The sequence below is a fragment of the Castor canadensis genome, chromosome 6 (assembly GCF_047511655.1).
Source record: "Castor canadensis chromosome 6, mCasCan1.hap1v2, whole genome shotgun sequence".
Taxonomy (NCBI): Eukaryota; Metazoa; Chordata; class Mammalia; order Rodentia; family Castoridae; genus Castor; species Castor canadensis.
The window spans coordinates 101,276,156-101,297,653 of NC_133391.1; the positions used below are offsets into that span (position 1 = coordinate 101,276,156).

Consider the following 21,498-nt stretch of genomic DNA (forward strand, 5'->3'; position numbering starts at 1 on the left):
AGAGTTAAAGGTAAGTCAACAAGAGTAAAGTTTTACTTATGCTCTTCTGGTTTCCTACCATAGCTTCCTAATTCAGGGATGACAAGTCAGAAACAAAGCTGTCAGGAATAGTAAACACAATTGAATTTCAAATAAACAACAATTTCCTAGTATACATATGTTTCAAAGACTGAATGGGGCCTACTTACACTAAAAATATTCATTTTTATCTGAAATTCAAATTTATCTGAACATCTTGTATTTTATCTGGTAATGCTATTTAGGAGATAAAATTTCATCATAAAACATTCCTTCTCTCACTGTCCTCTCCTCCATAATACGATCCATCACCAACTCTTAATGATTTTATCTCCTATCTCTTGAATCATCCACCACCATCTCCTTTGATGCCAGTAAACACCATAAACTTACTCAGAGCACCTCAGTGATTTCTTCACTGTTCTCTGCTTGTCTAGTTTCCCTCAAGTCTTTCTTCCAACCTTTACCTAATATTATATTTTTAAAATGAATATCTCTGTATTGTACCACATTAATTCTTAGTCAATATATTGTGGTCTGTAATGGGAAATTTGAAAAGTGAATAATGAGAGTAGGAGGCAAAAACTTCCAGCAAGGGTTGGTCAGTGTTTTATAATACCACAGAGAGGAAAAAAGGGAGAAAGAATTGGACTGCATTGCATATTAAATAAGAAGCAATTGGTGGTCTTGGGTCAAAAAGTTTTTGAATGGTAACACAAAAAATTAACTGAAAAATAGTAAGTCTAAGATGACAATATAGAAAATGAGGGTGGGCTCCCATTTTGAAGCATGTATGTCTGAAACTCTGTGTGTTGTTGTAATAGTTTTCAAGTACTGTTTAAAGCTGGCAGTGAAATAAGGGAGAGAGTAAAATAGAAAAATAACCATGTTGCTCTTCTAAAAGGGCCCACCCACCTTTTATGGAAACCTCATGGTTTACATGCCAAGCATACAAAGACTGAACATTATTGAAAAAAAATGTTCATTTGTAGTAGTTTCTCAAGCATCTCTCAAATTGAACCAGCAATGAAAATTCAGCACTACACTATTTTATCCCTTACATATTGTTATATGAATAAAGAATTATTGCAGAGAAAAGCATCTTTACTTTTGTTGCTATTGCCATATGCGTTCTGTGAGCAAATATATCTTTCACTATACTACTGTAAATTGGTGTTTAAAGATGTGCTTTAAAAAAACTGCATTATGCTGTGAAAGTACATAATAACCATATTAGACAACTTTATTTTTCCAAGAAATGGTGTATTTTGTAAGTGTAAGCTACTGTAATCACTTTGTATTTAACATGAATTGAACAGACATTCTCCTTCAGATGAACTTTCTGGTGACAAACTTTGAAATTGATGGATTAAAGCTGATTTGGGATTGTCAAAATACCAGTAGAGCTCTCTACACAGAATATGCATAACATGTTACAGATGGTGGACTGCTGGCTAAAATGGCAGCTATGTTTGTGATCTGCAGTTAAATTAGTCATGTCACAATCTATTTTCCATGGCAGGTGTAAACGACTTTTATCATATCAATAACTATTTTACAATGATGTCTTTTCTGTACTTAAGGTTTGTCATTGATTTAATGTTTTGTGCAAAATATTGCACATATAACCCCACAGTTTGATATATAATGTTTTAAAATAAACAAAACATTACAAACTTGAGTACAATCTATTAAATTTTTTTTAAAAAAACTGGTCTATTATCAATGTATCTGCTAATTCCACCACATGACAATAATGATTGCAAGTTTATAATTTTCATTTTCCATGGGTGGTCATTGAAAGTGAACATTCAAGACAACTCAGACATACAAATGAACCCACATAAAAATATTCCTGAAATGGCTGCTATTATAAAGTGGACAGCTCAATAATTTGGAAGGCATTATATGATGAACATTAAATTAACTGAACAACTTCTCGTGGCTGAATGTAGTCTTTAGTAAAGGCTACTGATTCTATGATCAACATTAACATCACATTATGATTCATGGTAATGCTTAATTTTGTATAAGGATTTACAATCTGAAAAGTACTTTATACAGTACTCCAATTTTACTTTCTATTACATGAATTTCAAATACATGCAAATTATTTTTCTATATTTTTTTAAACTACTGGAATACCAATTTCACTCACTTGAAGATCATTTTGTAATAGGAAACTGGATGTTGGGACCATCAAAAGGAAATTAAAGGGTCGTGTCCAGAATTAGTCTTACAATAAAATCTTTGAAAAGATAAAGAAGTAAAGTAGATTCAAATGAAAAAACTACATTCATGTGGGAAAAGGAATGGATGGAAGTAAGAGAGCCTGATGGTAATCATTTTGGCAGGAAGTTAAGTGGACAGGATTGCTAAGAATATGTAATCCAGACTACTAGGGAAGCTATGTGTGAAATATCACCTCAGTGATACTGAAGTCAGATAAAGTGATATAGCCAATGTGTATCACTTATTCTATGTCTTAAGGTCCATTTCAGAAGTAAGAGCTGGAAATCAACAAATTATAGCCATAAAAATACAAAACCTTTATGTAAGTAGTAAGTGTAGTAGATATTTTTTAAAAAACAATTTAGTGTACTTATTACATAAAAATGAAAAAAAATTAATATATAAGCATGTCTTTTATACTGCAGAGAAGAAAGAGCCTGAACAGTTTATAAAAAGTAAAAGAAAAATGAAAATGGTGTAGTGCCCACTATTATTACTTCAAAATACATAAGCTGTCATTGATGTTTTTATATTGATAACTTAGTCTAATATGCTGACTTTTATTTTGTTTCATTTATGCTATGTCTATTAGCTCAATCTCAGTTCAGAAAGTTATTCTTTTCAATTGTTAATTTAAAATCACAAAGGTTTTGTCAACATTCACAACCATCTTTTTCAGTATAAAATTTAGTTTATCGTATTTTTCTTTATGGTTTTCAATTGCACATAGAAAGGAGGTAGAGGAAAATAAGAACTTAAAATAAGAACCATACAATCAAGTCTGTAGAAATACTATTGAGATCAATATTGTTATGATAAACTCTTACATGAGTGGCACCAGATAAATGAGACCTCCAAATATTCACACCCTTGTATTGTTGATAACCACATTGATGCTCCGTTTTATCATGTGATTTGCTTTGCCCAATAGGACATTAGTAAACATGAAGGAAGCACAAACTTGCTAAAACAGTTGTACATTGGAGGTTTTCTCCTTAGAATGTTTGCTCTTGGAACTCAGAAACCACCATACTTTGGTGTAACTCCAGTAGAATAGCTATATTGAAGAGTATCTAGAAACCAAGTCACCATTTACAGCCAATGGCCCACACATATTTGCCCATTTTAGCTAGCCAAGTCTCAATCTTTCATGAAATTCCATCTGAAGATCCTGACATTGTGGAGCATAGTTGTAAGCAAGTTTCTGAAGTCATTTACTTCCGAGATGGTTTGTTAGGCAGTCACAAAGACTTTAAACAGTGCTTGGTGATTTTTGAAATGTAAATGATACTGGAAAAAACCAGCAGTAATTAAATAGGCAGAATATTGATGAAATTCATAAAATGACGTCCAGCACAAATTTGTTGTTTAGTTTAAATTGTACTTACCAAAGCAAGGTTTCAGTTTAGGTATGAGGATAAGCAAGAAACCGCCCCCCCCAAAAAAAACCAAGATAGCATTTGATGTCCTCGATGCAAAGGAAATAATGCAGAAGCTTTAAAGCGACAGAGGCCAATAGGAGAAGGGGACCAGGAACTAGAGAAAAGGTTAGTTTGGAATGCGAGTAAACTCCCTGTATAGCTATCCTTATCTCAACTAGCAAAAACCCTTGGTCCTTCCTATTATAGCTTATACTCTCTCTGCAACAAAATTAGAAATAAGGGCAAAATAGTTTCTACCTGATAGGGAGGGGGTGGGGGGGAGGAGGAAGGGGATGGGAGAAAGGGAGGGGATAGAGGGAAGGGGGGAGAAATGACCCAAACATTGCATGCACATATGAATAAAAGAAATTTTAAAAAATGTCTTACTTGAACACACACACACACAAAAAAAAGACAAAAAAGACTTTATTTACTTTGATTGGCATAAATGCTATGCATTTTAATATTTTACAGGAATAATATACTTTAATAATTCTAATGTTTTCATGTCCTAATTCTTATCACTAATACTCTAAAAGCTGCATGCTTGTAACCCCAGCACTTGGGAGGCTGAGGCAGGATTTCAGATTTGAGGCCGGTCTGGGCTGTATAAGAAGTTACAATCCATACTAAGCTGTATACCAACACCCTCTACATACATACGTATATCCTAAAGGAAATACAAGGAATTCAAATATGTTATATTTTGACATGGAGAATTTTTGAAAAAATGAATTATATTTAATAACAATCCCATTAGCGCTTTAGCCATAGAATTTTGTTTTACACTTACAGAATAAGCATATTTATTCAAGTTAATTCACAGTTACTAACTAAATTTTTGATCTATTATAAAGGATATATTGGTATCATATAGTATTTAATTATAGGTACTCCTGAATTATAATCAAATGCAAGCTATATTTGTATATTTGATTACATTTTTATTACTGAATAAATTATAAAATGACTGGTAAGTTCTTTTATAAGAGGGAAAACTTGACACAAAATCATTACAATGCAGCAAATAAATTGTGACCTGTAAATAAAGAAAAAATAAGCCATAGAAAACTCTCACTATCTATATTTGCCATATTTTTATGATGCAGAGAGTGAAAATTGAGTAGAGTACTTTTAAAAAATTTTAAGATAGCGAAAGAGCAGTGAAAGCTTAAGATTAACAGAAAATATGCAAGATTTATTGCTGCTTTATAATTTCCTGAACCTATGAAAATGATACAGGACTTAATTGTAGATGGAATGAAGAATTCATACCCTTCTTCTACTGTCCCTGGAAAACCTTGACAATTTATCATTCTTATTTCTCATTCGTTTACATTTATTTTGTGTTATATATATAATGCTTTGGTGAAAGCTGTGACTTTTGACAGTTGAATATGAATTGAGAAAGAGAAAGACTGCTGAATTTAGAAATATGAATTTAATCCAACATACACAGAATTGACATTCAAATTCACATAATTGTACAGTAAAATTTTGCATATTGGAGGTCTACCTACCAATGAAAATCTACATCCATCAGTTCACGTCTCATTTCACATAAAAGGAGTGTATCATTACTCATTTCATTAATTGAAAGTTAAACTAGTTTAAAGGTAATAATGCAGATCTTTCTTTAAAGCTAACAGAGTTGTGAATACAGTATTTAAAAGTTTTTGGATGCTACCAATGAGTTACAACAGTTAATTTTGCTAGAACTGAGGATTCAATGATACTATGCAGAAAGTATTGACCCCACATAGGCATCAGATTGATATGAAGGAAAATAGTAGGTGACAATAGGTCAATGCAATCGCTTTGTTTTCTTTCACTACCACCACCATGGCAAAAATCAGTGCTGGAGCAATCCTTAATCATTGTTAAAACTGGATAAATGATAAGAACTGATAGGGAAAATTTAGTTAAACCAATTTATTTGATTTGAACCAAATTTAGTATCTTATACATCTATTCCCATTTTGTTTGGTTAAATTTTTCACATGATATCATGATACATGTAAATATATATAAATATATATTGGATTAGTGTCTACTGTAGATTAAAGTTCTGAATTATCAAATGATTATAACTAACATTTTTTTCTATTCCTTGTTGGGATTTAATCAACAAGTTTCAAGAATATTCACAAAACACAGATTTTTAAAAACCTAAGTCTAATAAAAATGTCTGACATTTTTCTTGCTTATCAATGTAAGAAAATAAATTAGTAACAAGCTTTTCACAGAATGAGCTTTATATCTTTGAAATTTTATTGTAAATCAGGGCCCCCTAAAATAAGGGTCCATTTGTTGTTTTCCTCCTATATGACCTTGTGGAAAATTGAATTTCTTTACAAATATAAATATGAAAATAAACATAAATAAATCCAAATATATATGCATACTTATAAATGAACAGAATATCTTAGATTTGATTGACTTTACGATAATCCTTGAGAATACTAGGAATCTTATTGTTTGCATGCTAAGAGCAATGATAGAATGCTTCAATTTTTTTTTTTTTAAGAGGAAGGGCAAGAAAGAGATGGTCCAGAGGGAAAACCAGTAAGGTCTAGCAGTTATATGTTAATTCAAAACTGGGGAGAAGGGAATCAGCCTGTAAAGGCATGGAGATATTGTGAAAGTAGTGAAATATTGCCTCTGGGGCAAGAGGAGGAGAAACAGCCATAAAAATTTAAAGGGCGCTAGGAATTTACTCAGATGCCAAAGGGAATCTGTGGAAGAATTTATTGAATTCTCTGCATGAGAAATTTAAAGTTCAAATGCAGTATTTCTGGGCTTATTGACTAATGTGCTAAATGCATAAGAGATGCCTTTTGCATTTTCTCTATAGACAAACATTTGTATCACATATTCAAGGACAAACACAAACCTTTATACCCCTCCATCTAGAATGTTATATTTGTGATAGATTCTGATAGAGTTATTTTAATATAAACTCATTACATAAAGAATTTGTGATGAATAACTCACTAATGCTATTTTTAAAAAACAAATTATTTTGTTTAGTAGAGTATTGTATTTATGAACTACTTACTTCATTTATAGAATAATCTGTCATATACCATAATGGTTTTCAAAGCAAACACTGCATCACAGATTTAAGTGGGTAAAGAAGACTTCATTCAATACTATTGCATTAGAGGAGAGAGACCATAATTCAATCTGGGCTCAACTTCGCTGAAGCAAAGAACTGAAGCAAAGAATTTTTTAAGATCTGGAATACAGGTTAAAGAAGGGTGGATGGATGAAAGGCCACCTGTGTGTGTTAACTGACTTTACCAAATGAAAAGTGATGTTTCTGGTTTCTTCATGAAAGGAGATAGTTTTACAACATGGAGCAAAAGGCCCACTGACATTAGGCTCCTCCCTTCGCATAGAGGCTGGGGACATAGGGATATTATCTTCCTTAATGACTACACTTCAGAAGGATTATTCCCAGGACAGTGAAAAAGACATTCTGGACTTGTAAAATGTGCAAGAAGCTTTTGAAAAGATGTACATCTCAAGTGGTCAGAGAAAGAATTTGCAAATACAAGTTTTGTTAAGTACAAGCTATAAAGAAATGGAAACCTATGACCTTGAGTTACAAATGGGCCCAGTTGGGAGGGGGGGAGAGGGTGAGAGTGAGAGTTAGGGAGAGAAATGACCCAAGCAATGTATGCACATGTGAATAAATGAATAAAAAAAAACCACAAGTTGAAGGGAATGTTGATGCTATCCTGTTCATTCTATAAAAACATTTTATTTCAATTTAAATGATGGTTTGGAATGCATATCTCTTATGTTTTTCTTTGCATTTTATATTGATTCTCACAATAATGATTAATACTTGAATATACATTTTTAAGTATATGTGAAAACACAGACTTAGAGTACAGCTTTATAACCTGGATTATTCATATCTTCTATGGATCCAGTATATTGAGAGGATTTTAATAGTACAACCATTTTCTACTCAAATTATGCTGAGAAAGACAAAAACAAAATCAAGTCAAAAAAGCAGTGGTTCCTAAACACTTGGAAGAGATGTAACTTTTTTCTATAATATATATGTATTAAAATCCATAAAATTTTATAGCACAAAGCAAGTAATTTTTATTGTGATATCTGCCTCTCAATACTCCTGTCAATGTAATTGGAGAAATAATTTAATTCTGAGGATATTATCATAAGATGACCTGACAAGTGAAGTCATCTAAACATAATGTGGAGGAATAGTTAAACAGAGATCACTTCCTTTCTTTTCAATATAAAGTTTTTATCTAGGTACAAAATGATAATATTTTTAACACAAAAGTTACATCATAAAATATTTTTTAAACACAAAAGCTGCATTACTAATCAGAGTTAATTTCAGGAATGCAAGAGTGAAATTCAATGTAATAAGGTCTATTTATCAAAACAGAGGAAATTTTGTGATAGTAGACATTACCATTAATTATAAAACATATACTGTCAGACAAATACAAATTCTTTAGTTATCTTTGTTTTTCTGAAGTGTGTGAAGAGGACTGAAAATACTTGGAGTGTCGTAGAGGAGTATAAAATGGTCCAGTAGCTTCTCAGTCTACACCAGGCTCTAAGCTACTCACCATTCCCACACACATTTGCTGGGATAATATTTTTCTCATGGGTCCCTAGAAACGCTTTGCATGCATGTAACAAAAGGTGTTATAAATTCATGTTACTCATGAACTTTTGCAGACATGATGGAGTGGAGATTGAGAAACCTTGTTCTAAAACAGGACTTGATAAAAACTAGGTCAATACATTATGGAAAATTTCTCAAATTATCAAAGAAAAGTTAACTGAAGGAGACTAAATCCAGCTTCAAACTGTTTTAAAACATCTGGAGGCCCTTGTCCCTTCCTGTTGTTGCTTATACTCTCTCTACAACAAAATTAGAAATAAGGGCAAAATAGTTTCTGCTGGGTATTGAGGCCGGGGGCGGGGGGAGTGGGTGGTAAGGGAGGGGGTGGGGGCAGGAGGGAGAAATGAACCAAGCCTTGTATGCACATATGAATAATAATAATAAAAAAAGAAATCTGGAGGATTACTTCTCAACCACGGCGAATGAAATAAATCCTTTTTTACTGTGAAATAAATTGGGGGTCAGATTCCAATTGAAAATGCTGATACCACCTATTTTTGGAGTAGTTCATAGCTCTTTTCACCTGATGTGGTAGGCTGTTTTATAAATGGGCATAGAAATTTGTAAAATATTCCTCAGTGAAATAATGTTAAGGTTCTTTATTTTTTAAGCATAGAATCAAAGTCATATTAATAAAAAGGATGTGCTTCCATCTTGAGACAAAATCTAGTTGAGAAGAAGCACTCACTTCCTGGCCACTTTGAGTAGCCCTTTCCCTGCTTTACCAACATGCATCACAGTGAAAGCTTCATATGGAATGAGTAAAGGAAAATCTCTACATCTGCCACCATTATCTTTTAGAAAGATTCATAGTAAATGAATAGAGGAAAATCTCACATTTACCACTGTTATCTTGTAGAAAGTCCTAAATTAAAGAAATCCTGTGCTACCAACAGTGAAAAAGACATAACGATGTAAGAGTTGGCAAGAGAGCACTTGGTAATAGGTGTCTAGCCACCCCTGGCAACATTTTACCCTTTTCCTTTTCTTCCCCTGTTGTTCCTACATGCTAGCATTGCCCTGTTCCTCTCATACAGTAATATAATCCTGCTCTCTGCTACTCTTGATATGATTTAGGTGAAAGCCACAGTTCTAGCCTTCCTAGTGGTAATTTATATTCCCCAAAGAGCTTATTAACACAAAAGGATTGAGTTGTCAATAGAATGAAAATGTGAGCAAGAAATATGCTTTCTTCTTCCTCCTACCCTTTTCTAATTCTTACCATCTATCTCTGATTTTATCAAAGTTAATCCAGCTGAGAATTAACTTGCTTTTTTGAATGCTCCTAGCTATTCACCCCTCACTAGCCCTTTTCTCATGTACTTAAAAAAACGTCAGAACAAAGAATAAGGAATTTCTGCTTGGAAATTATATAGATGAAGAGGATTTCTTTCAATTATTCAGAGCTATGTGATCTAGAAGATAACATAGCATTGTTTTTGAATGTATGCAGAAGTATGCATTTGGTTTTTTAATCTTTATTTATTATTATGCTAAGGTGAGATCACATACAAGAGAGGGAGGGTAAAAGAAGCAAGTCAAGAAAGTAAATATGGTTGTTGTATATCCTATACAAGAATGGATATAGATTTTTAAAGCTGTTGAAAGCTTGATAAGAAAGGGACTCAGGTAGAAAGAAGAAAAATAAAGGAAATGAACCAATTTGGGTTATAATACATATATACATGAAAATGTCACAATGAAAATCCTGTGTAAACAAAACAAAATGTCCTGTTTTTTTCTTTTTTTTTTTTTAACAGAAAAGGAAGGCAAAATAGGTCCTGTTTACTATCTAGGGGGTTGGGACCAGTAAGAGAGAGAGGATACAAGGAAAGGGTATAGGAGGGTGAATATGGTGGAAAATGTGCATTTGAAGTAAAGATAAGTAAAAAGAAAATATCAGAAAATAAGTGCTCTTTCAATAGTTCAAAAAGATGCAAGCCCAGTGCAGGTATTAGGAAACTCCTTCCTATAACATATCTACAGTGATAGTATACATGAAGGCACTTTGAAGCCAAAAAACATTATTATTGATTTTATCATTTTATGTTTTGATTCTAGTGAAACTATACATTTTATTCTTTATTTTCACTTGGTTTTTATGAATAGGTTTTTTTTTTCTTCAAGTACCCATTCCATAACAACTTCTCTTATTTATCTGTCTCTAACTTGGTAGATATCTGATGTACCAAGAAGTAGCTGCACATTTGAAACAGTTGAGAAGTTGAACATTATTAGCAAAATATTTTATAAATTAGACTTAGTTTAGTTTAATCAATCATTATACATTTTATACCTTTTATTTCTAGAAATCTTTTTGTTTAAATTATAAGTTCCCAATAGGACTTTATTATTATTATTATTTTTCTTTTTGACATCCTATTCTGCAGCTTGATTGGTCATCTTTACTAGGATGCTGAAGAGTCAGGTATTGGTTCAGGCCCTGGGACAACCATCATACACTGAATTTGTCTTCATCCTTGGTGATGACTCTAGTTTTCTCCTTCTTGTAGATGTTCCATAAGGGCCCTCTAAGCAGAATGGTCAATTTGAGTTCTTCAGCAGAGCTGTCTCTTATCTTGGGGGCTGAGAGCTTCCTAGGAAAGTAGACAAGCTTCAAGAGCCTGTATGAGTCCATAAACATACCAGTAGTCTGAGTTTTCATTGATGCCAAGTATAGAAACTCTTCTGAATTGAAGCCTCTAACAGCTCATGCTTTTGTGTTTTACCACACTGAGACATCTTACTTTGAGTGACCACAGTCACTCCATCACAACGCTAGTTCCAACCATAAAGACAAATCCCTAGAACAAAGCATAAGCATTGAACCTATAGGCCTCTGGTAGAAATTTTCATAGTATTTTATCATGAAGGTAATGAAATAATGTTAAGTTATGATGATAATTTAAATAGTTTTGCTATTGGTTTTGATATCTGTAACTCAAAAAGCAACTTTCTATTAAGGATTTGGGAAATATATCAAAGTAATATAAAAAGGAATGCATTTTATTAAAGAACATCTTAAACAACAGAGAATTCACAAATTCCACATATGAGGACATAGATGCATAGATAGATCTAAAATTATCATGGAAAACTTTACTAAGTATGCTATTTTAACAATATCCTTTTTTTTGTAAAAAGACAATACGTACCAGTCATCATAATATAAACAATAAACTCATTGATAGCTTATGATCTCCTTTCAGCCGTGCTTGTATTAAAGTTTAATCTCTACAACCATTCTAGAAGTTCAATACTGCTCTTCTGTTTTTACATATATGGAAAAAAAGGATCTTGAGAGATAAAATTTTCCATGTTCTTACAGTGAGCAAGTATCCATGCAAGTTTCCTAACACAGGCCATGTGGTTCCAGAGTCACCACTCAGTTCTTATACACTGTAGACTGTATGGTCAGAGAAACGTGACTGCATGAAGATGGAAGGAAAAAGTTTGGCAAGAAAATTCATGGGGCATAGTACCCTACCAAGCCCTATACAATGAAACAGAATGGAAGCAATGGAAGCAAAGAATGCTAAAGAAAGTTGAGTCAAAATTGTAAATAGATGTAGGTATTTCTCAGATAATGTTCCGCATTTCATCTAAAAATGATTCGAAAGGGAGTGTGACGTCGTCAAGCCTGCCTGTTTTGCAAATATTCAGATTATTACGCACTTTGAAAGTAAAGTGTAGTTGGTGGAAATTTACCAAAATTATAATTCAGTCTTAGCTCACAGAATCTAAGTATATAAAAGGGAATGAGACTAAACTTTATATGACTATAAAAAAAAAGAAAAAATATCTTCAATAAAACAATTTGACAACTTTCTGCTCTTAAGGTTATGTGCTGTTAACAGTCTTTCATTAGCATCGGATAGTCTTTGCTGCTTGATTGACAAGTTTTTGTCTTTATTTGAAAAACTCTTCATTGAAAAGTATTGTTGGTTCTGGCTCTCAACAACTTGCTCCTGAATTCTAGGAAGCTTGCCTTCTCTTGAGCTGCCCAATCTTTCTTCAGGCTAAGACATTTTGGGATGGGTATATCTATAAAACAAAGTAAATGGACAAGAATATATTTTCAAAAAGTCACAGCTCAAGATGACAGAGAAAATTTTATTTCAACTGAAAAAGACAGACTTAGCAACAAGATGGAGATTTAATAATTTGAGAACTAATTCATATGCTAATTTATAATATAAAGGTAACTTTCCCAACCCCCAACTTGTGTGATGTTGTCCTATTACCACGGTGCCAAAAATCAAATAAAAAGCAATGTTAGTGCAATGCTTTGATGTTCATTAAGTATCATTTCCTATTCCACTCAAATATTAAAACATAAAAGATGAACCAGAAAGTAGCTCTTTTCTTTATGTAGCCAATAAAAAAATGCAGTAACTGGTACTTATTGATAATATGGACTATCTCAGTAGCTTCTGAGGTAGATTTCTGTCCCCACCATTACTTTAGCAAACCTGGTTGCCATTGCCTCTGTCACAGTATGCAGAATTAGGAACTGAGTTTGTACTCTAAATGATTTTTTTAATAACTGAAGTATATAGAATATTTATCTTTCAAATTTAAAGGCAAAATAAATACTCCCAGTAAGGTTTTAAGAAGGCCATAATTAATGTGCTGATATTTAAACACTGTGCCCAATGTTGGGAAATATATATAAAATGATTCTGAATTATGGTCCATATGTTTATAGTATTTTAAATTTTCAATGGATATATAAGATGAAAATTCATAAAATAATAACAATGGTGTTGAATATCATTTAATAATTAGGCTGGTTTTATTTTAAAGTAAAAAAAAAGAAGTCAATTCAAAGAACTGTAGTATCTTTTCTATGTAGAAATGAATTATGTACATTAGGAAAAAGTCATTCATTCAAGCAGCTCCTAAATTGGTAAGTTCAGTTGTTCAATGATATTTACAGAGACCTGAGTTACTTCCACTTACTAGTTTTACTATTTCCACATATGGGTTAGGATATGTTGCTACATTTGAAAATAATTTGAAAGTGTTCTGAAAATTAGATAGCAGTAATGTATTAAGGCTTCTTTTCTGATTCTAGTTTGCATTCCAATGTCATGCAGGGGAATATCCATACTTCTAGAAAATACATGTTAAAGGAATAGAAGTTACTATGATGTAACTATTTTTTGGCCCTTACAATTCTTATGTTCAAATTTAACCCCCATTGAGATAGTGTTAACAGATAAGAACTTTACAAAGTGGTTAGGTCATGAAGGTAAAACCTTCATAAGTAGGGTTAGTGTCCTTGTAAAATAAACTTAAGGAATCCCCTTTACCCTTCTGCCATGTAAGGACACAGAGAAGACTCTATTATGAGGCACAGACCCTTACCAGACATTAACTCTTCTGTTATGTTTATTATGGACTTTCCAACCCCTCCAAAACTGTAGAAACAAAATTTTATTGTTTATGTATTACTTAGTTTAAGGTATTTTGTTATAGCACCCCAAGGAAATAAGACCAGGGTTATGAGGCATCAATTTGGAAACTCAATCTCAAACAGTTTAAGAAAAAAAGTATTCTTTCTATTCCTCCTATAACTTTTTTATATAATTAAAATTATTTCAAAATAAATAATATTTATTTGATATCAACATAATGAGCAGAACTGTGGACTTTCCCAATTAAAGGAGCATTACAACATAAAGCATAAAACTATAAGATATATATTTCTGATGTTTGATCACTTACCTAATATAGTTGACCACCTAATGGCTCCAAGCACTGCGCCCAGAACTGGATATACAAGTATGAAGCAGAGAGACAGAGGTCTTGTCCTCGTGGAGTTTAGAGTCTAGTAGGGAATATAGCTAAGCAAATAGGAAATCAAGATATGATAATTGTGCATTGACAGAAATGCAGGATATGCTATAAATGCACACGGTTAGAATCTCAAATACCTATTTTATGAAGTAGGCATCCTGTAAGAATTGATATGCAAGCTACAGCCTAATCTTTGACCAAAAGTCCTTGCAAGGGAGCTGTTTCAGTGATAATGCTCTTCAGTGAAGTGATCCACGTAGAGTATGTATGTAAATTAATGTATGGAAACATAAAATTAAAAGTTTTAGAAAACAGAGTACTTTAATACCACAATTCAAAGTCATTAATTCCTCCCACATGTAAAAATCATGGTGAAAATTACTTTCCTGTAAAATGGTAGTAAATATATAATATAATTTTTCATTAATGGCAGCAATTGTGAGTATTCAATAAATAAAGGATATTGTAAGTCATGTAAGTATATGGATTTCCTCCTGAAAGTTAAAGGGAATCACTTAAGTATTTTAAGTGAAGAAATTATTATTTTAGTCATTTTCATTTTATCATAAAAAATGCTGGAGTAATTTAAACAATAGATAATGGTGGGCCAGAATCAGAAAGAGAAGTGAAGTGGAAGGATTCAAAAAATATTTAGGACTTCAGAAATAATCAGAGGTGACAGTTTTAGGTTTTAGAAATCTGGTGAACTGTGATGTTCTTTATTTTAATTAGAAACAAGTAGTAAAACAAGTTTGTGGGTGGAGATAATGAATCATACTCTAGATAAGGTAAATTTTTCTTATGTATGGGGCATCAAAGTACTGACACACAGGAGGCAATAGAATATTACATAGTGGTGCAGAGCTTGGAAGTGTGAGTGGAGTTCAACACAGTGTTGAGAATTTTGGATATACACATGCCCCATTTTACATTAATGGAAGCTATAGCATAGGAAAAGGAAATTGACTTGAATAGTTAAGTAAAAATAAGTATTTTTAGATATCAAATCAGGACACAGTTTGATGAACAACAGTGACAGAAGCTGGGATTCAATAGAGTAGAAAGAAACAACCTCTAAGTTTGAAAATAAGTCAAGAGATTCTTCAGTAAACAGGTGCAGTGATTTTGGCCTGCTAACTCAAAAAGTTATTATTGTTACTGTACCTGAGCACATTCCACAAGGCACACCACATCTAGGAATGAGCACAGGTGTGTGCAATGAGCAGAACCACTGAGCAAGCCCAGGGTACTCTCAAGAGCTGTGAATACCCCTTGTTTGAACCAATGTACATTATGTTTTCCTCCATGCCAAGGAAGCTGTTGAAAGATTTTAATTATATGTTCCAAATCAGGCACTTTCCTAGAATGTTATGCCAATCATATATAAGCACATTAAAAAATAAGAACTGTTCAGTTTATTGACCAATAATTCTCTTAAATCTGTGGTCTTATATAGCAGCAGAGGTTTTTCTGAGACAAATCTGTAAGTTCAGACACAAAAGGAAGAACATCTTAGGGGCAAGAAGAACACCTGTAGTTCAAGTATTCTGAACTACTGGCCAGCAAGAGTAATGGAGGTGGGGAGTTGTGAAGGGCTCCAGAGGACACTGGAGAGCTGCCTTCTGAGGGGCTTCTTGACTTTAAATCAAAATCGCTTTCTCTTTACTTTCAGAGGATGAGTGTTTGCTGATGTAGAAAGGATCACTTTGTAATGAGAAATTTTGAACAAAAATCAGAAAACACTTTTTCTTACCTATGCCAGAGTTGATCTATATAAAATCTTTCAGATGTCACTTTTGACACTAAAATTCTGCTTTCAGTTTTAAGTGGGAATAATCCTTTGTTTCTCATCCATAGATGATGAAGATTTCATTAAATATTCACAATACTGACAAATAACAGATTGCTATGAAACGTGAAGTATATAAACTCTCTCAAGAAATTATGGAGGGTGTGTTGTTGTTTTTCTTTTTTGCCAAAATTGACATTTTCTCACATATTTAATTTTAAATTAAGCATGACTTCTACAACTTTAAAGGATATATTTAATATTTTCTTCCCCAAAAGATACTGGGAGAAATACAAAACCATGGTTCAGATTCTGTATTCAGTTTGGAAGCATATTCTATAGAAGAAAATATATTCTACACTCCCAAAGAGAATGCTAGAAGAATGAGTAAAGCAGTCGTAGTGATCCTACCTTTTATATCAACAACAAGAGGAATAAACCTTCATGCTTTCAACCTGTTTCAAATATAGGAAAGCAGCTGGGGTCTGAATCTTCTTTCATCACCTCAGGGTGTGACAAGATTATTCAGGAAAAATCAAATTGACTTTATAACTTTGGAAGGATACATACACAAAGAAAAGAATCAAAATGAAAAACTGTAAATTATAGTTCTCTACTTGAGCCGGCCAAATAATTCACTCTGACCTCAAGAATCTCTCCTGTGCTTCCAGGATAGAGCAGGGTTTGAGTAAGGAAAGGACTAAAATTAAGTGACACCAGTCAGGAAGGTTTTTAATTGTAATTTATATCCACATTTTTCCATTTCGTTAAAAATCTAAAAAGCCGTGTATGTGTAAATAGTGAATGAAAGACTTCAAAAGAAAAAAATTATATTCACATCTGATACAATTGTTGAGTTATTAATTATTTATGCATGTTTTAAACACGTAATTCAAATCACAAGTGTAAAAGTAATGTGATCTGACCTAAACTATGTCTCTTATAGTGGCCTGCATGGGAAAAAGGCTTACTGGAAAAGAACTGCCCTATTTTCTCGTTTTAGACTTCACATGTTTTAAGTGTGCCAATAATAGTCCATTAGACCTTAATCAGGGAATTTAATCTCTTTCTCTGGAGAGCAGATAAGAAGCTCAGTTAAAAATTCCCCTCCCAACAGCACTTGTTGACTCAAGTATAAGGATTTAGATTTACATCCATGAGTAAGATTACAAAAAGAACACTTTCCTCCTCCATTTTCACTGTCCACTCTTCACATACTGAGAGACTTGCTTGTGAAAGTCACTAAATTGTAGACTCAAATAATTTAATACTGCCCTCTAGAGGTATGATAATAGCATTAAATTTGCTCCGTCTGGTGAGGTTTTATTAAATTTTATCCCCCAAATTTAAAATCAGAACTTTTTGAAAACCCACAAAAGGCAACTTATTTTCTTAAAGTTAAATCAGTTTCAAATTTCACTTAGAAGTATCACATGTGTTAAAATTTATTAAAGATCAGTGAATTAATATTTCCTCTAAAATTAATCTTGTAATAAATTCTAAAGCATGTTCCTTGGAGGCCTTAGTTGCATGGCTTTTCTGTGAAATCCTGAAGCACATGGAGAGGAGCTGTCAGTTTAGACAACTTCCCCCACAGCCCCCAAAAATCTTAGTTTAAATCAAGAATCTAGGAAATGAGAAACATTTCATTCCACCTTAAAAAAAAAGTAAAAGCATTCTCTTCAAGACATGAGTAAGAGGCAAATTGCTTAACATATGATTCAGTGAAGGAGAAAAATAAAAAGACTTTTCAGATCTGAATATTTTGAAGATTCTTATGGATAGATAAATGGATTAAGCTAAGTAAATTTGGATTTCCATAACAACAGTTATGAAATATTTTCAAAAAGAAAAGGACATGCAAGTATTTGTGATTTCTGCTAGGAAAAGCCCAGATGGCATAAAATTTAGATACTAAGAGGAAATCAATGAAAGTGTAAAAACATCTAATTTTATGACTAACCTACTGGTCATAGAATCTTATTTTAAAAGAAAAGTCCAGGCTTTCTGCACAGATCTGAAAGAAACGAACCTACTTTATTGTTCTTTGTGGCAGGAAATGGTATGAACACCTACTGTTTTTACTACTGACAACTAGAAAACTATTCAGAAATCCAGAATTGGCTTCTTCCAATCAGGACAATTTTTGAACTGTTTGTTTTGTAAATGTTGGTTGTTAACATACAAAGTAATAAATTATTTAAATCTATTGACATATATCAATTTTAAAGATAAGAAATACTGTTTGAAGCAAATTACTATGCAATTATCTGTAAAATAATTTCTACTAATTCTCCATCTTAGTTATAATCAATAACCCACTTTCATAGCCTAGAAGCCTATAATTTTAGTATAATAGTAAATATACCTAGAACAAAGTACAATTATGAAAACCACTATTCAGAGTTAATTTTGTCAAATAATTAGTAGATAATTTAGAAATTTGTGCTATGTACAGGTATAGACAGAGGAATGTATCTACATTTGCGAAAGTGTTTTATTTATATATATCTCATATACCCAGATAATTTAAAATTTAAATTATAGACAATTTAAATCATTTCCAAAAGGAAATAAATAACTGTTTAATCAAAATTACTAAATTGTTGAAGTAATTTTTTGAGAACTTGGAAAAAAGTAGATTTGCAGAAGGAAATACTTTGAAGTTTGTCTTAAGTATTTAATTTTATAAGACAATATCCAAGCAATGCAAAATATTCATTTTGAATGTATAATTAAAGTTCATTCATCTATGTTTTCTCTGCTTTCTGGATTGCCTCACTAACCATTCAATTACTTTGGAAAGTTCTAATAAAGCTGGAATAGATACAGGGTAAAATTATTAATGGAATTTGGATTTAAGCACATCTATAACTTGTGTCATTCATGTAGTTTATTAATGCTATTTATTTTGTGAAGCAAAATAATATAAATTTTAAAAGAGTCAAAAATAACCTGAAGAGCAAAAACAGGCTTAAAAATTTATTCAATTATATTTATATAAAAGTAGATTGACACAGGTTTTGCCAATTTTCTGAATGAATACTGAAATGATACATACAAACCACTAGTTGATTGTGTTAAAAAATAAATTGGGGAATTAGGGCAAGCATTTATATGTTGTCACATCTAAATAGTTTAGGGAATGTATGACACAGAGAAGGCAGTGGGAAGATACACTAAGTAATTTTCACACACTTCAGAATATTATGAAGGAATAATGAATAAAATACACCATCAAGATGATCTATAATTTTCCAAAATAATTCTTAAATCTAAATAATGGAAAATTTTTGAGATGAAACTATTTAAATTAGTCAGTGTCATCTCAGGGATGTATGACATTTTTAAATATAATACAACATATTAACAGAAGCAAAGACAAAAAATAAATGATCATCTCAATAGATATAGAAAAAGCCTTCAACAAGATTCAACATCTTTTCATGATGAAACTAGCAACAGAAGAAATGTACCTCAACATAATAAAGGTTATATATGACAAACCTATGGCCAACGTTATACTAAATGTGGAAAAACTGAAACCATTTCCTCTAAAGTAAGGAACAGGACAAGGGTGTTCACTCTCTCCACTTTTATTCAACATAGTCTTGGAATTCCTAATTAGAGCAATTAGACAGGAAGAAGATATACAAGGAATACAAATCAGAAAGAAAGCATCAAACTACCCCTATTTGTAGATGACATGATTTTATATCTGAAAGACCTGAAAAACCCCACCAAAAACTCCTAGACAACATAGTTACAGAGTCAATTTAATAAAAAACAGTAGCCTTTCTATACACCAACATTGAATAGACTTAGAAAGAATATAGGGAAAAAATTCCATTTACAATAACTTCAAAAAATAAAATAACTAAGAATAAACTTATCAAAGTATATAAAAGATCTCTACAAGGAAAACTATAAACCATCAAAGACAGAAATTGGAGGAGACTACAGAACATGGAAAGATCTCCCATGCTCATGGATTACAGAATAAATATTTTGAAAATGGCTATACTTCCAAAAGCAATCTGCATGTACAATGCAATCCCTATCAAAATTCCAAAGATATTCATCACAGAGATTGAAAAACCAACCCAAAAGTTCATTTGGAACTATAAAAGATGGCAAATAGCCAAGGCAATAATGAACAAAAAGAGCAACACTGGAGGTATCACAATACCTGACCTCAAACTATATTACAAAGATATAGCGATAAAAACAGCATGGTACTGGTACAAAAACAGATCTGAGGGCCAGCAGAACAGAATAGAGGACCCAGATATGATTCCACACAGCTATGCCCACCTTATTTTTTGACAAAGTTACCCAAAACATTGATGGAGTTAAGGCAGCCTCTGTTTCTCAACAAATGTTGCTGGGAAAATGGTATCTGCATGCAGAAAACTGAAATGAGATACATGTCTTTCTCCTTGTACAATTATCAACTCAGAATTGATTAAGGACCTTAATGTAAGACCTGATACATTGAAGCTAATGCAGGAAAGAGCAGAGAATGCATTGGAATTAATAGGCATAGGCAAGGACTTCCTAAATAGAACTCAAATGGCTCAGCAACTAAGAAAAAGGATTGACAAATGAGACTACATGAAATTTAAAAACTTCTATACAACAAAAGAAATGGTATCTAAATTGAAAAGGCTGTCTACAGACCGAAGAAAAAATTTTGCCAGCTATACATCTAGCATGGGATTAATAACCACAATATACAGGGAGTTCAAAAATTAAACTCCAAAAAGTCAGTGACCCAATGAAGAAATGGGCAAATGAACTGAACAGAGCTTTTTCAAAGGAAGAGCCCAAATGGCTAAAAATCACATGAAGAAATGTTCAACATCCCTGGCCATAAAGGAAATGCAAACCCAAACCACTTCACTTCTGTTAGAATGGCTACCATTAAGATCACAAACAACAACAAATGTTTGCAAGACCATGGGGGAAAAGAACACTCATACACTGCTGATGGGAATGTAAATTAGTGCAATCACTGTGGGAAACAATATAGGGACTCCTCAAAAAACTAAAAAGAGAACTGACATATGATCCAGCAATCCCAGTCCTTGAAATATGTATGAAGGAATATGAGACAGGTTGCAATAAAAGCACCTGCACATTCATGTTTATTGCAGCATTATTCATAATAGCTGAATTATGGAAATGGCCAAGATGCCCAGGTACTGATGAATGAATTAAGAAAATGTGGTCTTTATATACAATGTAATTTTACTCAACCACAAAGAAGAATTAAATTTAATCATTTTAAGTAAATGGATGGAACTGGAGAACATCATCTTAAGTGAAGTTAGTCAGGTTAAGAAGGCCAAAAATCACGTGTTTTCTCTCAAATATGGAATATAGACCTACTACAAAAACAGCAATATTATGAAAGGTCACATATGAGAGGAGGAGGGCAAAAGAAGGAAGCTAACAAGGTGAATATGGTTGATGTACTCTCTATACAAGAATGAACATAGAATTTTTAAATCTGTTGAAACCATCATAAGGACACTAAGGTAGAAAGAAGAAAAATAGAG

The 21,498-nt window shown here is 32.5% G+C and overlaps 1 non-coding gene across 1 annotated transcript; it reads right to left on the bottom strand.

Moving 5' to 3' along the window:
- Positions 1-12,742: 12,742 nt before the first annotated feature.
- LOC141424482 (small nucleolar RNA SNORA66) lies at positions 12,743-12,871 on the bottom strand. Its single transcript, XR_012449395.1, has one exon. It is a non-coding gene; the product is annotated as a small nucleolar RNA SNORA66 (small nucleolar RNA).
- Positions 12,872-21,498: the final 8,627 nt, after the last annotated feature.